We start from the raw sequence: 17,287 nt of genomic DNA on the forward strand, positions 1-17,287 counted from the left end.
ATGATAAACTTGTGAATGCTGTCTACATTGCGCACAGACATCATTAGCATATACAGCATCGCCTATATAATTATTTAATATTGTATTAATTTCTACAGAGATGATAATCATATCTATAGGAAGCTTTAAATTATTACTTAACGAAATAAAACAAATTGAAAACAAAAACTCGTTTATGTAATCCGTAAAGATAAATTTCTCTCTCAAGGCGTCCAAAAAGGTATTGTACTCGAGGAGCGGATATAATATTCTTGATACTTCAAACTTCCATGTTCTGTTCTATAAATTTTGAGAATTAAAAAAATCAGGCTCTCATGAAATCTTTGAAATCAATCTTTGTATGGCTAGTTTATTCAGTTATTCAGTATTGTTGTGTTTCCCCTGTTTTATTCGTTTAATATTCAGAAACAAGTGCCTTTTTTTTTTCAAAACATTTTTTAAAAGAAAGAATTCAACCCTCCAAAATTTTGTTTGCCTATGTCACAATATGAGATAAATCCAGCCCTGTAAATGATGCTGATTTTTGTTGCCAAATTGGTTTGGAAGCGTTGTTGAATAAACAAGTAACGTTAAACTGAACTTTTATGCCTGTATGACTGACAATTTTATTGACCACTGAGAAAGCATTGATTTGGTAAGATGATGGTTCATACCATGTAGAAAAATTACATTTTGAAAAATAGCTTAGATGTAGTAAACTACTTTTGCCGTGTTGCTGCTGTAGCTTAGCTTAGCTAAGGAATGGGAAACCACTACAACACTGTTATACGTCATCATACGTTGTCGCTAGTTCTTAATGTTACATCAGAGGACATGCGCCGATGTTTATCACACATTTCAAGATGTTGAAAAAAATGTTGTAGCGTTGCAAAAAGTACAAATGTACGGTGTACGCACTGTTCATTCACATGTACACATATGGCCGTAAGCAAAACAAACAATGCGTTATCACATGCACGGCAAATTGCAAATCTGTGGTGTAGTGGTGCCTTGAGAAGTGGGTAAATGCTTCATTTGTGTACAGCAAATTGCTGGAGTTCGAAAATCAGGAGTTAGGCAAAAAAGTGTGAAAGAGTTAAATTTTTGGAGTTTATTCTTTAACTTTCACAACAGTTTGTGTTACGGGATACTCCCTGGCTGTGTTGTATTTCGGAGTTCATTCATTGGTGTTCAGGGGCACGTTTTAACAATAACGTTACATCAGGAGCGCGCCATGACACGAGCCTGGTTCTGCCACACGATCGACTGATGAAGTTGTCTACTTCGTCATGAGGTAGGTAAAAAACTAACTCCAAAATGTTCTTTATCTTCTGACAGACAGCTGATTATAGCTGTTACGTTAGTGTACTGACGCCAATAACCGCGGCGAACTTTGTGTTGAATGAATCTCCGATGCAAAACATGGCTGTTTTGAGCGGACTTTTTTTCGATGTGAACAAGCTAATATTAGCTTACGTCTTTCTGTTCACCTTATTTTTTTGTAAACGAGTGTTTTGCTGTCAAATTTAAGTTGCGACTCGCTCAAGAAACATTCTGTTAAGCTTCCATAATGTCATGCCGACGAGACGAGGTAATATCTAGCAATGTCAGTAAACTGAAGTGTCTAAGTCTAACTTTACCCTGGCTAAAAACGATCATAGTTTAGCCATGAACGTGTAAAGTAATGCCTGCAATGTTTTGAGTCGTAACGGCTAACGTTACAAATGTTTTAGTAGTGACTCGTGACCTATGAGAGTTCGTGGCTTTCATATTAAACATTTTGCATTTTCAATCACACTAACAGGTTGTTTTAAATTACATGTTTTCTCTTCATTGTCAGGATGTTGACAGAAGTGCTGGATGGAGGGAAGTAGTAGTAAAACTGGACGAAATTTGTTTCTCAGATTTTCTCAATTCAGGTGAGTTATGTGTTTAGTAATCAGTTAATAAAGAGTAAGTGACTGTAATTTTATGATTTATTTTGTAAATAACATGTTGTTGATGTTATTGTGTAGTCCAGCAGAAGTTTTTGAGATAAAACAACACTGAAAAAAGATGACCAGGGCTCAGCTGATGTACTACATGTTTTCTTGCTTTTTGGATGTCAAAGGACTGGTAAGTATTAAATAATACTTCAAAATGTTATTGAAAAAAATATATATTTTTACATTTGTCTGAACGATTATCTTTTCTTAAAAAAAAAAACAATTTCTTTGTGACTGAAGAAAGAAAAGAAAGACATGAACCTCTTGGATGACAAGCGGGTGAGTAAATTATCTGTATTTTTTTGTTCTGGAAGTGGACTCTTCCTTTAATGCCTATTGTTTATAAAGGGATGTTTATCTTGTGTTTCGGTCATGCCAAAGTATTGATGACCATCATCTGGCCACTAAAGAAAACCCTCAGCCATATCATCTTTCCTCAGGGACATCAAAAGCACAGGTTTCCACCTTTTACATCGTCTTGGACTGAGAAGTTTCGCCTTGTCAGTCATGTGAAACCTTGGGTATTGTTGAAGAGCTGTTCAAGTAAAGTAAAGTATCATGATGCTCTGTCCAGCCTGTACATATTTTTTTTTAAAGACAAATGTATATAATAATGATATAGGTAGAACTGAAGTCAAAGAACTGAGAGCAAGGCAGTTGAACAAGCAGTATTCTTATTTAAGCAAAATGTTAAGTTCTGTCCTCTGTGCTCCATCCTTCAGCTTTCAGTTTTGTTTTTATTCAGGCGCCTCAAACTAATTCATGGAATGTATCCTGGTATCACTGTGGAGTTGTTTCTTGTTACTTCATCTGATGTATATCTACCTCTGGTTACACAATACTACTGCACTATTTTATAATTATTCAGGTTTGATTTTATATAATGCAATGATGTGTTTTTGACTATGCTGTATACAATTTTACTAAACATTTCTTGTTGGCACTGCAGACATGTATTAAATGTAAATGTTTTGCTGTTAGATTTTACAGTATTTTATGACAGCAGTTAATTTCAAAGTGTTTACATGCATGGAATTTCAAAATCCAATCTATGTATTTCCTGAAATAAAAGCAGCTAGTTGAGAGTATGGCTTTCAGTGTAGTCATTTCCACATAAAACATATTGTGTTTACCCTAAGAAGTGTTTTTAACACTGGTTAAAGAGTTTAAATTATAATTAACTAAATTTTAGAGTTAAAATTACTCTCCAAATGATTAATATTTTAACTCCAGAAAGTGTTAAAATCTAACTCTGAGAAAGTGTTAAATTCTACTCCATTGAATTTCCTTTTGAACTTTCAATTTGAGCGCATTGGTTTACTGGATCCTTGGACTGAAATGTTTACAGGGGTTCACTGGTTTAAGAAATTTCAGATGGTAAAAATCTGCTTCTTTTTAATTGTAAGGTATTTTTTTTTTTTTTTCATTATTATGTACTGATTTAAATGACTGGGGTGTGGGAAATTCCCTCGCCACATGGCCTTCCATGTTTCTAACTTGCAGTCAAGTGTATATGACATAAAAATATATTTTGTAATATCAATCAGTGCAAACAGTGCTATCTGCTAGCAAACTTTAGCGATTTTTTGCAAACGTTTATTTACAGAACAACACCATAAACACAAACACAAGATTAAAGGTAATATACATATAATGAAAAATTGTCATAAATATCCTTATTAATGGCAAAAATTACCTATATTTATAAGTCTGCTTGCTCGAGTGAGCAGGCATGTTGGAAAATGGAAATTTCTCTTAGCCCTTCGTTTGAAATGAGGTCCCGAAAATTCTTTGTTTGGAGGCCTATCTGGCCCTTCCCCTTCCCCCTACCCTTCCAACCTAACGAGAAATGAGACACCCCTAGCACTTCACCCCCCCCCCGGAGCCAAGCCAGCTCTTCTCACCTTTATTCATAGGTTGGGGGGAAGGTGAAAGGTGAAATGGCAAGTTTAAAAGTGACACGAACGACCCTCATTAACAATTGTGAGGTTAGATGTTTGAAAGGTTGTGAAAAAAATGGAGGCACCAGTGCAATCACTTTTTTTGTGTGAAAATAAATAAATAATTTCTTCATTTTTGCTTATAAAGGTATAGGAGTAATACATCATTCTGACCTGTAACGGGTCCATTTTTATTTTAGTGCACTCACAATAGCCTATAAACAACTCATGCGTTTATAAAATAAAGGAAAACAGAAGATGCGCTTTCTGCCGTCTGTTCTTGAACATCGCTTCACAATGAACAAAAGCTTTAAATTACCACTTTAAAACGAAATAATTCAAATCGAAAATAGAAACGTTCATTATGTAATCTGTAGGCCTAAAGATTTAAAGATATTTCTATATAAAGGCACGTCCAATTTAGAAATGGCGAGAAATTTTTCTATTTATCTCCATTATTGATGAATGTCTAAAATATAAAAGTAAGGAAAAGCCTAAAACAGGGCTGATTATATTTATTTTATAATTCTATTAAAATTATAATGTTATAGAATATACTATAAAATAATTATAATTACAAATTATACTGGCATAGAGTATATGTAAAACTTTAATAATTGTAGCTGCTTATATTTTCAGATTTTATGTTTCTCTGTTCTATATATCTTAAAATTTAGAGGATTTGCTGCAACGCAATTTTGTCCGATATGCAAATTATTTATTAGCCTATTAGTATTTTAATCCATAAAGCAAATGCTTTAAAAACACCTTTAAAAAATACTATTTTTGCATCCAGATGCTTTTAAAGAACTTTTCAATATACATGTTATCTTATATCTTAAATGAACTTGTATCTTAAATGTAAACCATGATTTCGTTGTATTCCCTGTGTAACGAATCTCTTACTTATAGCTACATTTTAGGTGCGTCTGAGCTTTGTTGTTTATGGTTTTTTTAAAAATCAAGAGTTGCGCGCACTCAACAAAACTGACAAGACTCATTTGAACGCTTCTGATAGACATTGCATTCCTAACCCAACAGAATCGTGTGTGGTTCGTTATAACACTGTAAAAACGCCTAAAAAGAATTACGGTGCAGATTATCTGATCTTAATGTAATGCCGCAATTTACATTTTCTATTCATTTTCATTTTATTGTCAACAGACGTAATATATTGATTTTGTTTGGGCAGGGGAATATGTCCAATTTAGTGGCATTTTTTGGCCCCAGGTCAAGCCTTCCCCAGCCTTACACACGCTCCGCCTATGATACTAACTATATATATACCCTTAGAATATATAGCCTATATATACCCACTTAGAATAATTTTCTTCCCGACCCGACACGCTAAATTTAATTCTCATTTCCAGAATCTCACATTTAACCATTTGGAAACAATGTCGAGTATAAAACTTTTTTCGCAGTACATCCATTATATTTCCATGTTCCACTTTTAAGACGTATTACAGCCCTGCATTTTAGTCCGTCAAAGATCAAATGCGGGCTAAAATTATATTTTAGACATTCAGTGGTGATTTAAAAAAAAATTGCAGCGCTGGAGGAACCACGAGACCAGGCTACCATGACGGTCCTGTTAGCAGCATTGAGCGCACGTTCAGCACAGCTTGGAAGGGTTCCTTGTTTAAAGCTTACCACAAAACACTGGCAAAAGTAAATACCATGACTGTCTAATAGTAAGGAGATATTTTAATTATTTATTTAGAAACTACTGTTTTCTGAGTCAGTGATGATGCAGTTAACAGTCCTCATATCCTCGTTGGACGCGCGCCTTTAGAGAGAAATGCATCTCTATGGACTAGCTACATAATAAAAACAGTTTTTGTTTTCTATTTGTTTTTTTCGTTAAGTAGTAATTTAAGTCTTTCTACATATTTATTTATCATGTCTGACAAAAAAATAACGGTTAAATATTTTCCACTGAAAAAAAAATGTAACTGATCGAGCTTGAGCCTTCATGTCCTAAAAATGTGTTTTGCTCTCTCCGCACAAACGATTGGATATGCACCTAATAGCGCATATTTATATCTATTATTATTTATTTCTTTTATTTTACATCTATGGATTTTAGTTTAGCCAATTCGTGATTTGAGAAGGCAAATTGAAAGAGTAGGTCAACTCACTGTCTGCCGCTTGGTCTTTAAGAAACAAAAAGCTTACGTTTAACGAACAAAAATGCTCCAATTTTTTTTTCTAAATTAACTTAATAAAAAGGAAACGAAATTATAAATACTTTGCCGTTACATACAGAATGAATTACCGATTATGGCGCCAGATATTGAAACAACAGACATAAATACTGTCCAAATAGCCCTCTTTGTGCAGGGCTTGGCCACAGAATGTTGTTCCTTGCGCCACCTGGTGGATATTATATGAAGCGCAACAACGTTTTAAAAAAACCTAAAAAAGCCCCTGCAGGCCGCCGCGTGGCGACGCGTGCTGAATTGCAGGCTGCCGCGTGAAAAAAGACGCATTTTTAATGGCCAGATCTGTATGTCCATCATTACAAAGTTGTGGTTGCCCCTGAGTTGTTGTCACAGGACTTGTCACAAGATCCTACAGCAAGAAAAGTCAATAAACTAAAGACATTAAACTATTATCTACATGTTATCTACAACTGATCATAACATACAGTGCAATACAGCGACATTATTAAGCAGATAAATTAACAAGACTTGTCAACAAAAAAAAAAAAAGGACTTTGCAATTCTTATTTGTTTTAGGTAAGGTTAGCCTACTGCTAATTTTAACTTAATCTATATCTGTTTATTAGAACACATATGACAGAACACTACAGACACAATGTGACACAGTAATAGTAAAAAGAAGATAGTTACAGTTTTACTTCAGTTGGTGGAAGTTAGATCATACATTGAAATGATTGTCCAATGTTAACGTGAGTGAGGTTTGTGAGAGTGACCAACTTAAAATTGCATAACATACACAGGAATGGACACTGTGAAAAAGTCAGTTGTAGCTGGTAAATAATGTTTTATATATATATATATATATATATATATATATATATATAATCTGAATATTGCATCTGCTGGAAAGCCAGCTAAACATACTTACACGCACTCGCACACATCCCCACATAACATGATCCCCAGCTGATCCATAACATCCCCTCCAGGTCAGCTCAAGTTATTTTAGTGCTTCCATTTATCTTTTTTTTTGGTCATTATGTTATTGTATTATATATATTTTGTTATTGTAGCATATATTTTATATTGTATTATATTTATTTGTTTGTGCCATAATGTATTAATTCCTTAATAACTTATTTTATCAATTAATAGTGTAAATTCATGTGTTAGTTACCACAGTGGTCAAATCTATGTACTTCAACTTCCAGTTGTCTGCTTTAATAACTCATTAGCTAATGATTTATTATTTAACTAATTGTTAAGTAATATGCCATTGTGGTTATGATATAGAAAGTGATGATATGAACATGTGCCTTAATGTGTTGAAGCCCTACATTTAAACTTCCAGTTGTCTGTTTTAATTAAACATTAGCTAATGATTTGCAAAGACTTCATTATGTTATGACTTTACTTACTGGGGCACAAAAATATTAACTAATTGTTAAGTAATATAGTTATAGCTAATGATTAATTAAAGCAGACAACTGCAAGTTGAAATGCATGACTTGAACCCATTTTGCTAATTAACACATGAATTTACACTATTAGTTAATAAAATTGGTTATTAGGGAATTAATCCATTATAACACATTTAATTAATAACAATTTATTGATTACTTAATCTATGAATCATACAGAATGTTCATTAATGCCGATGTAGTAATCATTAATAAATTTTTTAGTTTTTCATTAATTATACATTTACTTGTAATTATCGATGCATAATTAAACATAAATTAATGCACATGTGTGCACACGTATTGTAAAGTGTTACCTTTTTTTACAATGCAGCATTTTGTATAAACAAAATCACAGACAAACAAAAACTTCTGCTATACTACTTTATCCAACCTAAACTATAAGCTAAAAACAATACACTATTCTGCAACAGTGTAATATATTTAGCTTGCTTTAAAACTGTGCTCTCAAAGAATTTTTATTTATTTATTTATTATTATTATTATTTTTATAAAATTTTTTGGTTAGACTTGTTCCTGTAAGGGTGTCACGTTTGGGGAGTAAGGAGATCTGGGTCCAAATGCAGGTAAGTATTTCTTTAATGATAATAACAAAATAAACAAAACCAAAGGCCAACACGGCACAAACAGAAGACTAAATAACAAGTGAGAAATGAGAGTTCTTATACAAAAGTCCAAATGGTGAACAGCTGTGAGTGAATCAGTGTTAACGACAAGGACAGGTGAATGCTATTAGAAGTGCAGTGTGAATAGCGACCTCAGGAGGCTGAGGGAATCCCCACAGCCCCGATCATGACAGTACCCCCTCCCTACGGAACGGCTTCCAGACGTTCCCAAAGTCTGGAGGGAGGAGGTACGGAGGAAGGCAAGTCAGGGGGAGGGATGGCGGGCCAGGGCCGTGCAGCGGAGTCACGCGAGCAGGCCTTGTCACCAGCGGAGCCTCAGCGGACGCCGGCGTATTAGGCACGGAGTGAGCGGTCACCGCCACGTCAGGAACAGCGGGAGCGGTCACCGCCGCATCAGGAACAGCGAGAGCGGTCACTGGCGCGTCAGGAACAGCGAGAGCGGTCACCGCGGCGTCATGAACAGCGAGAGCGGTCACCGCGGCGTCATGAACAGCGAGAGCGGTCACCACCGCGTCAGGAACAGAGTGAGCGATCACCGGCGCGTCAGGAACAGAGTGAGCGGTCACCGGCGCGTCAGGAACAGCGGGAGCGATCACCACCACGTCAGGCACAGAGTGAGCGGTCACCGGCGCGTCAGGAACAGAGTGAGCGATCACCACCACGTCAGGCACAGAGTGAGCGGTCACCGGCGCGTCAGGAACAGCGGGAGCGGTCACCGCCGCATCAGGAACAGCGAGAGCGGTCACTGGCGCGTCAGGAACAGCGAGAGCGGTCACCGCGGCGTCATGAACAGCGAGAGCGGTCACCGCGGCGTCATGAACAGCGAGAGCGGTCACCGGCGCGTCAGGAACAGCGAGAGCGATCACCACCACGTCAGGCACAGAGTGAGCGGTCACCGCCGCATCAGGAACAGCGAGAGCGGTCACCGTTGCGTCAGGAACAGCGAGAGCGGTCACCGCCGCATCAGGAACAGCGAGAGCGGTCACCGCCGCATCAGGAACAGCGAGAGTGGTCACCGCCGCATCAGGAACAGCGAGAGTGGTCACCGCCGCATCTGGAACAGAGCGCGCAGCCGCCTCCGTGTCAGGAACAGAGCGCTCAGCCGCCCCCGTGTCAGGAACAGAGTGCGCAGCCCCCTTCATATCAGGAACAGCGAGAGCGGTCACCGCCGCATCAGGAACAGCGAGAGCGGTCACCGCCGCATCTGGATTTAATTTTTTGGTTAGACTTGTTCCTGTAAGGGTGTCACGTTTGGGGAGTAAGGAGATCTGGGTCCAAATGCAGGTAAGTATATCTTTAAGGGGGTGAGTGAGGCCAAGTATGGTGACCCATACAAGGAATTTGTGCTCTGCATTTAACCCATCCAAGTGCACACACACAGTAGTGAACACACACACCGTGAACACACACCCGGAGCAGTGGGCAGCCATTGCTGCGGCGCCCGGGGAGCAGTTGGGGGATCGGTGCCTTGCTCAAGGGACTCACCTCAGCCGTGGTATTGAGGGTGGAGAGAGTGCTGTACATTCACTCCCCCCACCTACAATCCCTGCCGGACCTGAGACTCGAACCTGCAACCTTTGGGTTACAAGTCCGAATCTCTAACCATTAGGCCACGGCTGCCACGGCTGCCACGGCTGCTTTAATGATAATAACAAAATAAACAAAACCAAAGGCCAACACGGCACAAACAGAAGACTAAATAACAAAATCAAAAGCCAAGATCAGAAACACACAGGAGACGAGACAATACAGACATGAAGCAGGAGTGAGAAATGAGAGTTCTTATACAAAAGTCCAAATGGTGAACAGCTGTGAGTGAATCAGTGTTAACGACAAGGACAGGTGAATGCTTTTAGAAGTGCAGTGTGAATAGCGACCTCAGGAGGCTGAGGGAAACCCCACAGCCCCGATCATGACAGTACCCCCTCCCTACGGAACGGCGTTCCCAAAGTCTGGAGGGAGGAGGTACAGAGGAAGGCAAGTCAGGGGGAGGGATGGTGGGCCAGGGCCGTGCAGCGGAGTCACGCGAGCAGGCCTTGTCACCAGCGGAGCCTCAGCGGACGCCGGCGTGTTAGGCACGGAGTGAGCGGTCACCGCCGCGTCAGGAACAGCGAGAGCGGTCACCGGCGCGTCAGGAACAGTGAGAGCGGTCACCGGCGCGTCAGGAACAGCGAGAGCGGTCACCGCGCCGCCATGAACAGCGAGAGCGGTCACCGCCGCGTCAGGAACAGAGTGAGCGGTCACCACCGCGTCAGGAACAGAGTGAGCGGTCACCGGCGCATCAGGAACAGCGAGAGCGGTCACCGCCGCATCTGGAACAGCGAGAGCGGTCACCGCCGCATCAGGAACAGCGAGAGCGGTCACCGCCGCATCAGGAACAGCGAGAGCGGTCACCGCCGCATCAGGAACAGAGGTCACCGCCGCATCAGGAACAGCGAGAGCGGTCACCGCCGCATCTGGAACAGAGGTCACCGCCGCATCAGGAACAGCGAGAGCGGTCACCGCCGCATCAGGAACAGCGAGAGCGGTCACCGCCGCATCAGGAACAGCGAGAGCGGTCACCGTGTCAGGAACAGAGCGCTCAGCCGCCTCCGTGTCAGGAACAGAGCGCGCAGCCGCCCCCGTGTCAGGAACAGAGTGCGCAGCCCCCTTCGTATCAGGAACAGAGATGGCGGTTGTCGCCACCTCCCCGCGAAAGAGTGTCTCCACCCCCACCGCAAAGCAGGGGCGCTTCCGCGCAGCCTCAGCACTGCGGATGTCCATCGCCGCCAAGCAGGCGTAGATGAATTCAAATCTCTTGGCCGACGCCGCCTCAAACGACATCCCCGCCGTGTCGGGAACAGAGCTGGTGGTCACTGCCCCCAGGCAGATGGACGCCGCCTCCTCAAAAAAAAATCTCCCCGCTGGACCCATCAGTGATGTCTGCATTCTGTCACATGAAACGAAGGATGAGGTCTGGGTCCAAATGCAGGGTAAGGGTTTTAATTAAACAAATAAACAAACACAACCAAACCAAAAGGCCAACACGGCACAACACGACATAAACTGAATACTAAAAGAACAAAACAAGAACAAGGTCAAGAGCCGGAATCTAGAATACAAAATACACAGAGGACAAAAGACAATGCAGACATGAAGCAGGAGTGAGAAATGAGAGTTCTTATACAAAAGTCCAAATGGTGAACAGCTGTGAGTGAATCAGTGTTAACGACAAGGACAGGTGAATGCTATCAGAAGTGCAGTGTGAATAGCGACCTCAGGAGGCTGAGGGAAACCCCACAGCCCCGATCATGACAAAGGGAGCATTTAAAGTGGTGTGAAAAAAGTATTGTCCCCTTCCTGATTTTGTCACACTTTAATGTTTCAGATCATCAAACTAATTTAAATTAACACACAGTAAACACAACATACATTAATTGAATTATTTTTATTGATTGATTGATTGATTGATTTTTTTAAAGGGAAAACAAAATCCAAACCCACATGGCCCTGTGTGGAAAAAGTGTTTACCCCTAAACCTAATAACTGGTTGAGCCACCCTTAGCAGCAACAACTGCAATCAAGCGTTTGTGATAACTTGCAATGAGTCTGTTACAGTGCTGTGCAGGAATTTTGGGCCTGAATTGTTGTAATTCAGCCACATTGGAGGGTTTTTAAGCATGAACAGCCTTTGTTAAGGTCATGCCACAGCATCTCAATAGGATTAATGTCAGGACTTTGACTAGGCCACTCCGAAGTCTTCATTTTGTTTTGCTTCAGCCATTGAAAAAGTGGATAAGAAGAGGATGACACTTATGTTGTAATTCCCAGGAATATTATTTAACTTTGTCACACATTTTTTTTTTCAACATTTCCAGTCAGCAAACTACTTAAATATTGTTTTGCCTATTTGATTATTAATTTACAGACCCTGTGTGCCATGATAATGTTACCTGTCAGTGTATTCTTTCACTTTCATTAGTATGCTGAAATTAAAATAGCTTCCTTGTCCATACAGGTTTCTTTGTTTCAGGTATGGTGGTGTGTTCCTTCACTGTTATTTTTGGTGTTTGGCAATGTTTGGCATGTCTGCTGCTGGTTTATTTTTTTCACTCATATTATGTAGACATTCGTCTCTTATCGCCCAATATGTTTTTGTAAAACAATAACTAGAGACTGGTCACTCACCTGAGTCATTCAATCAGGACAGTATGTAATGTACACTTACTGAGTGGTAAGTTATAAAACATTAGCATAAATATCATAAAGCTTAAAAAATAAAATAAAATTAACTGTTACCAGTATTATGCAGTGCAAAATTGTCTTATCCCATCAGTCATCTATGGCAGTTTATATGTTTCCTAAATCGATTTCACATCTGAAGTAACAGAATTTGGCATTTTATTTAAACCAACATAGAAAAAGTTGAAATTTTTACCAATGCACAGTATAAAAGATATGACTTGTAATGTGGACATTACATTTACTTCATAAATGACATTCAGAAAATGGGAAACTCAAGAACAAATCAATAACCACCAGCAATTTGTCCATGTTAAGTATTCAGTTCAGATTAGAGTTTATTGTTTGTAGTCTTCACAGTTTGGCCATGTTAATAATACTCCTTAGTGTGAAATATCTACCAAGACAATTCTCTTGATCATTTTAAAGGGATGGTTCAGTTAAAATGAAAATTCTGTCATCATTTACTGTTTTCCACAGAAAAAAAAAAAAATGTTTTCCATATAAATACATTAAACTTATATTACGTATGTGCACTTAAAATGTGTGCTGATGCCATAAATGTTGTATACATAAATACCTTTCTATTTTTAAGAGAATAAATATATATATTTACAAATATGTTTCTGTTTTTAACCCTAAAGTGCAATATGATGTTTACTATTCTTTCTTTTTTTTAAATAAAATATTCATAATGTATTTCGTAATTTACAATTTAATATTAAAACTGATTTTCAGAAGGATATTACAGGTATGGAATATGTTTATACGCACACACACACATATTAGATATGCACTAGATACTTATGATACTAATCTTTTTAGATTTAGATTTCTGAGACGTTTCAGAAAAAAAAAAAAATCTATTTAAAAATCTTTGACAGAAAGCCACTTAAAGAAAATAGTGTGTCCAAAGAGAAAATTGTGTCAAGACCCAATAAGTTGATATTCATGAATTCCATTTGTAGCTCTTTCAGAAGTCTTGGAGGAATGAAAATATAGTGTTCTACAAGAAAAATTGTAAGTTTTTCAGTCAGGCTCACATTTCCTCCTCTGCTTTCAGCTCTTTTCAACTTCTGCACAGCATCTTGAATGTTCATCTTGAGTAGATCTACAACCAAACACTTCACTTGAAACTGTGTGGTGAGTAAATCACTACCTTCCGCTTTTGTATCCTGACTTGATAATTTAATGTGAGTCAGAGTCCGTGCCAGATGAGAATTGTATGAATCTATAGCCTTGTCTGCCTTTTCCAGGTCAGCCAGTGCTTGAGTGATATAACCAGTGTCTTTCCTTTTGATAGTGACCAGTGCACGATTATAGAGAGGAATAATCTCCCCAGTACCATCTTCCAAAGCTTTGGTGAACATCTCAATGCTCTGAGTAAGGTGTCCCTTCTCCCGGAGATTGTTACCAGACCTGATGTAATAGTAGACCATAGAGGATGGAGATTGTTTGCTCAAAAGTTTCTGCTTTGCACTCTCTAAATCCACTATCAGCTGTTCCTTTAACAACTCAATTGGTCTTTCCTCACTGTAGTGCATCAGGAGCCACAAACCCCAACACTCATGAAGAGAGGGCACAATTACATCATGCTGGTCAGAGAATACACCGTCTTCATAAACATCATTCAAAATTTTAAGATAGACAGAAAAAAGTTCTTCCTTATTTGAGATTTTTGGAATGTCCATTTTAAGAAACCCTGAGAGTCTGATCTGTACCAACATATTTCTGGCATTTTTTGCCTCTTCCAAATGGCTCTCCATAATTGGAAGTGTTTTCATTAGTAGATATGTAAGCGCAAAGATCATTGCCTCATAAGCATGAGAGCTGTTATTTTTCAGGTAGTGATTAACTGCATCCTCAAATAGACGCTCTGTGGAAGCACCTGACATCAATATATTTGTAAGACGTTTCAGACTATTTATAAGTGAGTCTACATGGCTGTGTAAGCTGGTGAGAGAGGTGTTTAGGCTCATCAATAGTTTAACAGAATCAGAGAAATGACTGGCACACATGATGAGTTGTGCAGATCCTGGACTCCCTTGGCGAGCTGTTCGTCCAAAGGCTTGCTGTTCAATACGGACATTCAGAGGTAAGAAGGTTTGCACCACAAACAGACCTCCTGCCTCATTTACACTTTTACAAACTTTTAGATCTGTACCTCGACCTGCTAGATTAGTTGCAATGATTACGTCCCCCACTTGGACAGTTGTATCTATTATTTCAGAGTTATTCATGTTGTTGTTTATGTATAGTTTTAGTTTTTCTTTTGACATGGTACTTGAAAGGGTCTCGTAAAAGTTAACAGCATGATTGATTGTTTCACAGATAATGAGAGCTGCTCGTGGACCTCGATAGACAGTGGAGGTTACTTCATCCCGAACAACATTACAGACTGTCCTGATCCACTCGTCCTCATCAGGTATCACCAAACTTTCCAGCTCATAAAGTTTCCTACATCTAAATGAGGGAATTTTACACATCTCAACACTGTAGAGCTTCCTCAGAACATCAAGCTCTGTTTGGTCACCCAAGGTTCCTGTGATCCCATAGATCTTGTTTGTGTATTTTTTAAATAAACCCACATTAGACATGAAGTTTGTTACTAGACTCATGTTGGACAGTTTAGTTTGGTGTTTCATCTCCAGGAACTGTTGAAGTCCTTCCCCCCATCTCATGTTGTTTTGTACAACACCAGTACATTTGTAATCGACAGGAGCGACTCCATCTCCATGAAGGATGTATTCAGTACCCAGAGTCATTTTTGTGGCTTGCAGAGCATTTTCAATCCAAGTTTGTAATTTCCCATTAATGAGGTCTTCCAGGCCTGGAATATGAGATTCAGTTTGTTCCTCTTTGAATTCAAACTGAATCATTTTACCCAGTGACTTAACTAGAGAGTCCTCCTCATAGTACACCAAACGACATTTTCCTTTGTCCAGGAGAAGGACAGATATTTCTTGTTTCCTATCTGTACCTGTGGGACTGATCTCTTTCAGTTTCTTTAAATTCCCATTAGGCCCTTCCTGATAAAGTTTAAAGAAATACTCAGGAATTTTTCCAACAAGCATGTTCAGGAATGCCTCTGTTTGGGCAATACTTGCATTGGCTAGTTCTTTTGCTGCATCTGCAGCTGTCTGCTCAATAGTGAGTTGATCAATGTTTTTATTTTCATGCATGATTTCAGACAGAACCTGAGAGAAGAGTTGAATGGGTCCTAAAGTCTCTCCAGTGTCAAAACGCTTCAGCTGTTTGACGAATAACCAAATTACAGCCAGCAATTCATTGAGGGATTCCATGAGAGGCATATTACTGTTCAGGTAGACCACTTCAAGACCTTTGTCCAGCATTAGTGAGTCCACCTCATCCACTATAACACACTGAAACTTTCTGTTAGACCTCACATCTTTTCTGTGGAAACGTTGTCTCAGATAATCGCCTGCAAAACAGTCAGCTGTACCATAGACCACCTGACAGGCATAGCACTTCTTCAATGCATCATCTTTTAATTTATTGCTGTTGACATCAACAGTGATTTTCAGTCTCTTGTAAAATGCAGACCATTCTTTGGCATCTCTTTCAGCAAGTACAGGAGAACTGGAGATGATGTCAGTGGTTTCTCCTATCCTGACCTGATATGCTGCAAACATTGCAACTATGCATGACTTTCCTTCTCCTGTTAAAACCTGAACCAGCCGACTTGATTTAGAAAGAACCAGAATGCACCAGCACACCATCTGAGTCATTCGAGGTTTATATTTCATTGTCTTTTCCACAGCTTTGCAAAGCTCAAACAAATGTTGCTTTATTCCATGTAGATGTGGTGCTGACGAAGCTGATAGACATTTGGACACAGTAGACACAATATCTTTCACATGTTCCATCATTTCATCATCAATATTTCCTTGACTACGAATTTCCTCCACGATCTCTTCCAGTGTTTTCTCGTTAGTGTTTTTGCCTTTTTCATCAATCTTGGCTTCAACATCATCAACAATCATGCCATTCAATGACAAATCCGATGCGCTGATTTTGTGAATCTCCACTTGATAAATGTTTTTCATCATCCATGTGTGAAAATCATCATTCCTGCCTTTAAATTCTTTCACAAGGGCTTTAAACAACTTAACAACCTCATCTCTTTCCCATTGTCCGTTCTTAAGCAGGGAAAGCAGTCGTGATGACAGCTGTGTTCCTGATGATTCCATATTCAAAACTCTGGAAAGTCAGTCTTGTTATGTTTCACAATGCAGCATGTTTAAAGAAAAAAAAATCACATGGAATTAAGCTTCTGCTCAACTAACAAGCACAAGCAGACACCATTATTAATAAAGAAATTGAATTAATTAAAACAACAGACTTTATTTTATTTGACAAAATTGTTTAGCTTGTTTTAAAAGTATATATTTTTATTTCTCAGAGTACTTACATCATTCGAGGTCATATTGTTGTTAACAGCAAAGCTCTTCTAGAGGCATCTGAGAAGAGACTCAAGGACATTTCATTATATCAGGAATTTCCAGTAGACAAAATGTCAACTGTGTTCAGTTTGTCATGTGATTTGAAAGATCAGGAGGTGTGTGCTTTATTTATTTACATGGGGAACTGAAAATGTACAATTGATTTAAAATTATGATGAAACAGACTTATTTATGCCCTAATTCAAAAGTTAAACAATTTTACATTTTAAACTGTTTTAGCAACTGCAAGAAAGTTTGTCATCAGCAAACTACTTGGTTGTTTCATTGTGGCGTCGCCTGTCAGCGAAGTCTTTCACTTTCATTTGTGTTGGAAAATACCAAAGTAGTGTGATACAGAAGATTAGTTGTGTATAGAGGTTTCTTTGCATTCCAGGTGTGGTGTGATGGTGTGTTATTCACAGACAGG

The sequence above is a fragment of the Garra rufa genome, chromosome 3, assembly GCF_049309525.1.
Source record: "Garra rufa chromosome 3, GarRuf1.0, whole genome shotgun sequence".
In the NCBI taxonomy this organism is placed as follows: Eukaryota; Metazoa; Chordata; class Actinopteri; order Cypriniformes; family Cyprinidae; genus Garra; species Garra rufa.